Source organism: Aedes albopictus, chromosome 3 (assembly GCF_035046485.1).
Source record: "Aedes albopictus strain Foshan chromosome 3, AalbF5, whole genome shotgun sequence".
NCBI lineage: Eukaryota > Metazoa > Arthropoda > Insecta > Diptera > Culicidae > Aedes > Aedes albopictus.
Window position 1 is genome coordinate 165910468 of NC_085138.1, and position 8811 is coordinate 165919278.

Consider the following 8811-nt stretch of genomic DNA (forward strand, 5'->3'; position numbering starts at 1 on the left):
TTTGTATGAACTTCACTCGCATTGGGAAATCTTTGTGAATGTGACACAAATGTAGGAATGATTTTGACAGTGTTTGTTTTGATTTTATTTTTCGGTGGGTGGTGAATTGGGTGGTAAGTAAGCGGCTGGAAGCACGTGGTTTCTCAAACTGTCAACTGCACGCGACTGCACTGTGGCAATCGGTTGTCTAGGTGTCGCTAGTGAAAATTTACATAGAAAATTTGAATAAATTTGTTCGAGCTAGAACGTCTGTCTGCGGTCTGAATCTGCATGTAAAACTGAGTCGAAATCCAAATTTTCATGAGTTTTGGAGCCCGGGAACCTATTTAAAAATCAATTTGAAGTTTGTATGGGAGCGATTTGTCGAATCACCCCTCGTCGCAGTTTGTACTGGGCGGAGCTGTCAAACAGTTGTCCAGCTGTCAAAAGGTGATTTCAGAAAATCTCTTTGAAATTGATTTTAGGTACCAAAAAAGGCTTTAAAAATCTGAAAAAAAATCATAGTGGCTCAGAAAAAGGTGCTCTATCGTATGAAATCAAAAAATCAATACATTTTTCATAATTTAAAAACCCAATTTCATCAATGCGTTGAAAACTGCATGCTGTAAAATTTTGACAGGTGTTGTTCAATTTTAGAAATGCGTACCTTAATACGCCAATGCGTAACAAAATGCGCCAATGCGTATGTCAATACGCAAGGCTGAATCGAAAATGCGTTAGTGATTCGCCCCTCGGGCTTCCATAATCATCATTCTTGATGCCCACGCCGACAGATACCGGATTGGCCAACTAACAAAGAATCCGGAAGATCGCCCGCCGGAGGCATAGCAAGAGCTCCTCAAATTTATCATATAAATTGTTCGTAAGTACCTACCGGATCTAATCGCATCTGAAAGAGAAGTAAATTTTCTTTCCAAAAAGTGCTCGTTTCTCTACGATGCGGAATTCAATATGAAAAAGTGAAAAAGTGCACTTTGTCTATGCTGCGCCATGTGAAATTTTGGAGGAGTCACGTTTTTCATAGGTTTCTCATTCCTGCCACCAGATGCGGAGGGAACGTTAGCTTCCGTTGGAGTTGCCTATAGGTGAATCCAACTTCTAGAGCAAAAAATGAGTAAAATTTGACGACAATAGATTGACCTTTTTATGTAAACAAACGATTTTCTACTTATCTCACCAAGCACCTCTACAATTGGGGGTCATCTGGATTAGCCTATGGGGGGATTAATCATGTTTACCTTTTTCAAACAGCGTTGCGACGGCGTGTTTGACAAATTGCGTTGACGGTGGCGACGGCATGATAATTAAACACTCGTGCGTATTTTCAAACCGAGCGTCAAAAGTGTGTTGGTGTGCGTTGGCTATAGCTTGAAAAATAAAACCGTTCCTATTCGCAGCCCCAGGATCCAACCAGTGAATACAGGCTGTAAATATATGAGTAAACCCTATAGTGGTTTCGCAGCGCGGTGTCACGAACACTAATGCAAATCTACTGGTTGAAAATATGCCCATTTGATTTTGCTGGGAACAGCTGATCATTGTTTACTATTTTCAACCAGTAACTCAAGTGGTGTTCGTGTAATGCTGCGTGTACGTACACGCAGTGGAGTGACACGGCTGTCAAACTCGGTACATCGCCGCTCCACCCAACATCATTTTTGGTACGGCGCGTTTTGGTACCCACTTTCTGGTCGGTTTACCCTAACTTGCTCCTGATTTCCGGGTGTGTAGCTCGTGTGTTGCTAGTGCTTATTTCAGAAATTACACATTTCAAACGAAATCGTTGTTTTTGAGGATTGTTTCTGTTTCTTTATCAATTTGCACGATATTATATGTACACACTTAATTTAATTTGCCGAGGCCGGTAAAATAAATCGCCGAGAATCCAACAGCTGAGAGTTCGGTAAAAATCTCGGTAAAAGTTCAAATTGCCGATTAGTCTACAAACTTGACAAAGTTCAACTGTCAAACTTTGGCGAGTGGTTCGGTAATGCATTGCCGAGAACTTCAGTATAATTGTTTACCGAAATTCAGTAAACGTTTATTTTCTGTCATGCTTATTGATAAACGATAAACGATAAATAAATAAAACGAAAATGATGATTAGGTTAACAATTTTATTCATGCTGGTCCTGAGTAGGACATTTTGGATTTTTTCTATCGTTTCTTTAACTGTACATCAATGGTCAAACATAATAACACTTCTCCGCCTGCCCCCGGAGTCACTTTTTCCTACTCCTCCCCCACGGATACGCCGGGCCAGCTGGATGTCCGTCGACATGATGGTGACGCGCTCGCCGTAAATCGCACACAGATGCTGTCCCCGAACAATCCGACCTGCATCCGATTCTGCATGACAGTAACGGCAGACTTTTTGGAAACGCATATCTGTCATGTAAAACCTACACAATTTCACGTTCCAAGCGCTGGAACCACCGCTGGAACGGCAACTTGCGGAGGGAACAGCAACTCGGTGGACTTTTGTTAGCGACGGGTTTCTCGCAGAACTACCGTTCCCGGCCGGCAACGATGCAGCTTTTCCACTCCGCCGGTCGAGGGAGCACTTTCGTGGGCGGCCTTTGTGGCCAGCTGCTTGCGGGAGCCTTTTCTTCAGTGGATTTACGTGCGGTTTATTTGATACCTACGAACCATTTTGCTTCTTCTGGTTAGGTCCGGCAGCAAACAAACAGGCACTTTCATGCGAGGTTCCGGCACTCCTCCTGCAGCGCTTCATCTCCAAAATAACAAATTAAAAAGGAAAATTAGGAAAGGCATCCATTTATTATTGAAGTTAATGAATTTAATTGCTTTACTTACGAGAAAATCGCTGAAGTGGTCGATGAATCGAAGAAGTGATTCGCTTCAGTAAATTCTTTTTTGAAGATGGCACCCGGCAACGTGCTTCGTTTTTATTTTTGACAGATGCGCTTTACCGAAATTCAGCAATATGATTACCGTCTACCCCCGTTGGTTTGAACGACACCTCATGCAAACCAACGGGGTTAATTTTTTAATTTGAACTTCTAGTAACCCTGTAGGCATCGAAAAACACACTGATGGTAACCCTTTTTGCTGTTTTGTTTTGATTTTGCGTTCCGTTTCACTCCGTTCCATGAGCAGAATGACGTTTGAACCATTTTTAGTTTGAACGATGTGCAGATTAGAGGGGGTCAAATTAAAAAGTGTTCAGATTAGATGAGGTCAAACCAACGGGGGTAGACGGTAGATTGCCGATTGCTGTGGCAAAAAAGTTTGCCGAGATTCAGTAATGAACGTAAATTACTGAATTTCGTTATTTTTGACAAGTTATTTTTGGTGAACTGTCAAATTTTAACGACATTTCAGTTAAAATACTCTTTACCGATTGAGTTCGTTATTCGTTTTTACCGAGATCAAATTTGGAGTTTAAGTGTGAGCATCGAAGCAGTGTCGATGTTTCCAGCGTATTTTTTCCATGAATTAAGCAATCAAAACAAAAACATTGGACGCCATGTTGAATTGAATGCTGGGTAGATGATTCTGACCCTTCGCCATCCCCCTGCGTACACGCAACACTACTAAGAGCAAGTTTACCGGGGGCTACTATCCGGGCGAGTAAAATGATTGCGCACAGAGTTGTCATTTTAGTTTAGTTACTCATTTCCACACCGGTCGCTACTATATTTAGTTACCGGATTGCGTACCGGCCGTTGCCAAATATTGTTGCGGTATAAACAAAATATTTTGGAAACATGTTATGGAAGAATTTCTTCTGGGATTCCCTCTGAAATTCTAGCATGATTTTTTACTCCTCCGGGAATTGGGTTCTTTAGGGGTATCAGGATTATTTCATAATCGGATTCTCCGCCCAAAAATTAGTCGAAATCCGAAATTTCATAATTTTTGGAGTTTGGGAACTATTTTTAAAGTCAATTTAAAGTTTGTATGGGGAAATTTTTTTGTTCGGGTTGAACTGTCACTTTATCGATTAAACTGTCATTCTATCCACGAAAATTAAAACTGTTTTGTTAATTTAATCATCAAAACAAAGGTATTGGATTTCAATAAAATCACGTCATACTCAGAAAAATGAGCTCTTTCGATTAGGCTATAGAAAATAGCAATATTTTATTCACTAAACAACCCAATTCCTCCGGGAATTCTTCCAGGAATTCCTCCGGGAATTTCTCCAGGAATTCTTCCGGGGATTCCTCCAGGATTCCTCCAAGAATTCCTCCAGGAATTCCGCCGAGAATTCCTCCGGGAATTTTTCCAATAATTTCTCCAGGAATTTCATTAGGAATTTCTCCAGAAATTTCCGGAGGAACTTCCGGATTAATCCCCGGATAAATTCTTGAGCAATCCTGGCGGATTTCCTGCAATAATCCCCGTAGTAATAACCGGAAGAATTGCTGGAGAAATTTCCGGAGGAATTCCTGAACGAACTCTTGCAGGAATACCAGAAGAAATTAAAGAAGGGATCGTAAAAGAACTCTAGAAATATTACAAAAGGAATTTCTGAAGAAATTCCCGGAGAAGTTCCTTAATGAATCACAGGATCAATTGCTCCAGGAATCTCTGGAAGAATTCCTGGAGAAATCCCAAGAGAAATACCCGGATCGATTTCTATATTAATCTCCGGAGGGATGCCTGAAGAAATTCCCGAAGAAATTCCTGGAGGAACTCTTTGACTCTTTGAGGAGTTTATTGAGGAATCCAAGGAGAAAATGCTGTCGGGTTCCCCGGATGAATTTCTTGAGGATCCTCCGGAAGAATTCTTGGAAAATTCCCCGGAGGAATTCCTGGAAAATTCCCCGGAGGAATCCCTGGATAATTCCCCGGAGGGATTCCTGAATGAATCCCCGGAGGAATTCCTGAATTAATCCCCGGAGGAATTCCTGAATGAATCCCCGGAGGAATTCCGGAATGAATCCCCGGAGAAATTCCTGAATGAATCCCCGGAGAAATTCCTGAATGAATCCCCGGAGGAATTCCTGAATGAATCCCCGGAGGAATTCCTGAATGAATCCCCGGAGGAATTCCTGAATGAATCCCCGGAGGAATTCCTGAATGAATCCCCGGAGGAATTCCTGAATGAATCCCCGGAGGAATTCCTGAATGAATCCCCGGAGGAATTCCTGAATGAATCCCCGGAGGAATTCCTGAATGAATCCCCGGAGGAATTCCTGAATGAATCCCCGGAGGAATTCCTGAATGAATCCCCGGAGGAATTCCTGAATGAATCCCCGGAGGAATTCCTGAATGAATCCCCGGAGGAATTCCTGAATGAATCCCCGGAGGAATTCCTGAATGAATCCCCGGAGGAATTCCTGAATGAATCCCCGGAGGAATTCCTGAATGAATCCCCGGAGGAATTCCTGAATGAATCCCCGGAGGAATTCCTGAATGAATCCCCGGAGGAATTCCTGAATGAATCCCCGGAGGAATTCCTGAATGAATCCCCGGAGGAATTCCTGAATGAATCCCCGGAGGAATTCCTGAATGAATCCCCGGAGGAATTCCTGAATGAATCCCCGGAGGAATTCCTGAATGAATCCCCGGAGGAATTCCTGAATGAACCCCGGAGGAATTCCTGAATGAATCCCCGGAGGAATTCCTGAATGAATCCCCGGAGGAATTCCTGAATGAATCCCCGGAGGAATTCCTGAATGAATCCCCGGAGGAATTCCTGAATGAATCCCCGGAGGAATTCCTGAATGAATCCCCGGAGGAATTCCTGAATGAATCCCCGGAGGAATTCCTGAATGAATCCCCGGAGGAATTCCTGAATGAATCCCCGGAGGAATTCCAGAATGAATCCCCGGAGGAATTCCTGAATGAATCCCCGGAGGAATTCCTGAATGAATCCCCGGAGGAATTCCTGAATGAATCCCCGGAGGAATTCCTGAATGAATCCCCGGAGGAATTCCTGAATGAATCCCCGGAGGAATTCCTGAATGAATCCCCGGAGGAATTCCTGAATGAATCCCCGGAGGAATTCCTGAATGAATCCCCGGAGGAATTCCTGAATGAATCCCCGGAGGAATTCCTGAATGAATCCCCGGAGGAATTCTTGAATGAATCCCCGGAGGAATTCCTGAATGAATCCCCGGAGGAATTCCTGAATGAATCCCCGGAGGAATTCCTGAATGAATCCCCGGAGGAATTCCTGAATGAATCCCCGGAGGAATTCCTAATGAATCCCCGGAAGGGGATTCCCGGAGGAATCCTCGGAGGAGTTTCTGGAGGAATTCCCGGAGGAATTTCTGGAGGGATTCCCAGAGGAATTGCTGCAGGAATTCTCGGAGGAATTCCCGAAGGAATTCTTGGAGGAATTACCGAAGGAATTCTTGGAGGAATTACCGAAGAAATTCTTGGAGGAATTCCCGAAGGAATTCTTGGAGGAATTCCCGGAGGAGTTTCTGGAGGAATTCTCGGAGGAGTTTCTGGAGGAATCCCCGGAGGAATTCCCGTAGGTATTTTCGGAGGAACCAGTGATCTACACAGTTGTCACCCGTAACGTGGGTAGATCACCTTAGAATGGTGCGTTGCGGTGTAAGATCAACCAAATCAAATTTTGATCTTGATATTTACCGTATTTTTAAATATTCCAAGATCAAAGTTTGATGCTCTTTTTTGTGTTTTGTAGTATTTGTGTTTCCTCCTCTCCTCTCCTCTTGTTGGCGTAACGTCCTCACTGGGACAAAGCCTGCTTCTCAGCTTAGTGTTCTATGAGCACTTCCACAGTTTTTAACTGAGAGCTTCCTCTGCCAATGACCATTTTGCATGTGTATATCGTGTGGCAGGCACGAAGATACTCTATGCCCAAGGAAGTCAAGGAAATTTCCTTTATGAAAAGATCCTGGACCGACCGGGAATCGAACCCGTCACCCTCAGCATGGTCATGCTGAATACCCGTGCGTTTACCGCCTCGGCTATATGGGCCCTTTATTTGTGTTTCAATGTACTGCTAATTAACATTTTATTTCAGCAGGATTCAGGTAAATTTTATTATTACTATTTATTAACGACACTTTACCATTATTGTGGCATTCGTGTCAAATTCATTCAGGTAAATGTATCGTACGATATAAATAATATTTTAAAAATATGTAACTGTGGCGAGTGTATCACTAATATGTAGCTTATTTGACGTACGATGTTAATATTATTTTATATTTCAGTTCAGATTATCAACCGAAGAATCTGGTAATTCAACCAAATGCCATCAAGACGACGAGGAATCCAGGATGAATCGGGCAGACAACGGATTCGAAGAAGACTAAGGCACCCTACACACTACTCAAACCGTTTGACCAACATTGCCACCGCCCCCTGGTTGGTCGAACCAGCGAATGTTTCTGAAACCGTATGACGAACTGCCAAATCGTGTTGCACCAACATGTCACTTTGGTTGCACCAACATCTTCTCTCACTTGAAGTCGCACTATGTTTGTGCAACAACGCTACACACGGTACGATCGGTTCGTCAAACATTGGCTCCGCCCACCGTTGGTTTGAGTAAAATCAAACTGGTTTGATTTTTGCCGACCAAACCGTCAACCGTCAAATCGGTTGGACGAACTGCCAAATCGGTTCGTCAAACAGCATCACACACGGTCAAACACAGCACCAACTCAACCACCAACCTGGGGGCGGAGTCAATGTTGGTCAAACCGTTTGAGTAGTCTGTAGGGTGCCTAACAATGGTGTGCCTGAACGTTGACCAAGCGTATCATCTGGAGTTTACCCTTCCACTAACAACACCCAAATTCCCGTGACACCTAGGCCTGAGAGATCGTAGAGTTGTCTACATTTTTCATAGGTGTCCAAAACTAATCATCCTTTCCCATTCCTCAGCAGTCGCAAGGACGTGGCCAGGACAATGCTCGACCATTGGAGGTTTGCGTCAGTCTTGTCTAAGAGTCAGAGATTAGTCCCAAATCTTTGTGCTTTGGTTCGGACGGGAAGGAGGCAACCCTCATAACAGCGGTCTAGGACTGTACCACCTACGAATTTGTGCGACTCGCTTAATGCTAATGCTAATGCTAACCAGTGATCTACACAGTTCCCGAACCATTATTCACCGAAATCCCCTCGACATGCAGAGCGAGATTTTCCGTTTCTCGCTCACGCCCCGGGAGACATCCCACAGCTGTGACACTCATTTTTTCCGGCTTGTCCTCCGGTGATTCTTTCGGTGGTCGTACTCTGCCCCGCTTTGGTGGATAGGCTTCCACTTCTCCTCCTCTATTGCGGTGTCGTGTTTCCTTCGTGGAGGCTGTCCCTTCCGTTTGGGAGTGATATTTTCTTTTGATTCTTCCAGCACTTCACTCACCCGAACGCTGCGACGGGTACTCCTGGACATTTTCGCTTGTGATATTCGCAGCACATTTTCTCTAACTGCAAGTGTTTACAAAATTTGTTGCTTACCACTGGTGCGTTTTGTTCGAAACAAACAAATAAAAAGAACACAACACTTTTGACATATATGAAATAGCAATCGTTTCCTGCGCAACTATCGGGCGCCTAAATTTGTGCGCTCGATGTTTCCCGAAAGCCTCGCTGCTATTTTACTAGCCCGGTTAGTAGCCCCCGATAAGGTATAGCGCTATGATACTGCGCTATGCTGCCGTGTGCAGCATAGTTGTCCCATGTTTATAGGAATTCCCATAGAACATGGGACAACTATGCTGCACACGGCAGTATGTAATTTAGTTTAGTCGCGCACCGGTAAAGGTGCTCTAAGAGCAGAAAACACTATAATAATCGTTCAGCCTCTCAGAATTCAGCCTTTTCTTCAACACCACATCCCCCGAAAAACATCGCGTT

General features: G+C 43.9%; 1 protein-coding gene across 1 annotated transcript in view; it reads right to left on the reverse strand.

The window, feature by feature from the left end:
* The window catches only part of LOC134291783 (uncharacterized), a 320651-nt gene that overhangs the window by 167209 nt on the left and 144631 nt on the right, over positions 1–8811 (reverse strand). The gene's annotated exons all lie outside the window — the stretch shown is intronic.